The 1,174-nt window shown below is 34.4% G+C and overlaps 1 long non-coding RNA gene across 1 annotated transcript; it reads left to right on the top strand.

Annotated features, from left to right (window-relative positions):
- The first annotated feature begins 203 nt into the window (after window positions 1–203).
- LOC133850765 (uncharacterized) lies at window positions 204–634 on the top strand. Its single transcript, XR_009895695.1, has 3 exons — window positions 204–272; window positions 340–508; window positions 564–634. It is a non-coding gene; the product is annotated as an uncharacterized LOC133850765 (long non-coding RNA).
- The last annotated feature ends 540 nt before the right edge of the window (window positions 635–1,174 follow it).

The following is a 1,174-nucleotide window of genomic DNA, read 5'->3' as shown; positions in this document are numbered from 1 at the left end:
TTACTAGATTAACCCTATAGTAATCGAACGTCGAACCACCTAGTTAATAAATATATGCGCATTAAAGCATAAGTACAAAATAACGGCAAGCATCGCTTTTGTTTTTGTTATTTTGTGGAAAAAGTATACACAAGTTTAAAGAGAAAACTTCGATTATGCTTTACATCGCTGTTTGTTTACGCGTCTTTGTTTTATTTTGTGCTACTAGATGATGAAATTATTGCAAGCATTTGAGTTGAGAAGTGCAAAGCGGATCCGCGATCAATTATTAGGTGAGTTACTTAAAAAATAATTTATGTATGCATTATATGTTTAATGTGTAAAATATTAAATAAGCAGATAATAAAAGAATATCAAGCAGTTAGTATAATGCATAGTTCTACAGTGGAAAGCGACAATGTGCCTAAAGAAGAGGAAGTGGAAATTATGACAGAAAATCTACGTTATAGAAATAATGACAGGGGAATGCGGCCTAAAAAAGAAGACAATTTCTTTGGTGTTATGATCGGTGAGTATTTTAAAAGATAATTATTTAAAATCATTATCCACTTTAATCTATTAAGACTTTTTAATCCTTTATTTCCATATTCAATAACTGAGGACCATAGAAAGGCCTTGCAGCTCCAAAAAAAACGATATTTTAAAACTCAAGTTGCCTTAAAGTAATAAAAGTATCCGTCTTATTAAAATAAAGAAAAATTTAAATTAAATAAAAACTGTAATTGTAATTGTAAATTTTTTAAATTTATAATGGCCGACCCCTTCATGGGGTCCGATGTAACACTTATTTTACTGACCCTTCAATGGGGTCCCATGTAAGCACTTATTTTACCGGCCGTTCCATGGGGTCCCATGTAAGCACTTATTTTACCGGCCGTTCCATGGGGTCTAATGTAAGCACTTATTTTACTGACCCTAATATGTTGCACTATTTCACTAGTTCGTGGTAATCGAGGCGGTGGCGATTGACCCTATTTGCGGACATTTCATACAAAAACGGAAATTAAGAAACGCATGGCTAGACGCCACTTTGTAAGTAGTGACTGGCTCCTGGTAAGCGCTTATTTCACCAGCAACGAACTAGCGCTCAGAACTGCAGGGTATCTTCTGATTTCGTTGGTTCTCTCGATCCAATAAAATAGAATAGAAGGATCTAACCATCTTAGCATGAGAA

This window comes from Drosophila sulfurigaster, chromosome 2L (genome assembly GCF_023558435.1).
Source record: "Drosophila sulfurigaster albostrigata strain 15112-1811.04 chromosome 2L, ASM2355843v2, whole genome shotgun sequence".
Taxonomy (NCBI): domain Eukaryota; kingdom Metazoa; phylum Arthropoda; class Insecta; order Diptera; family Drosophilidae; genus Drosophila; species Drosophila sulfurigaster.
Note: the sequence above shows the minus strand (reverse complement) of the source record. Positions and strands in the feature narration are given on the sequence as shown.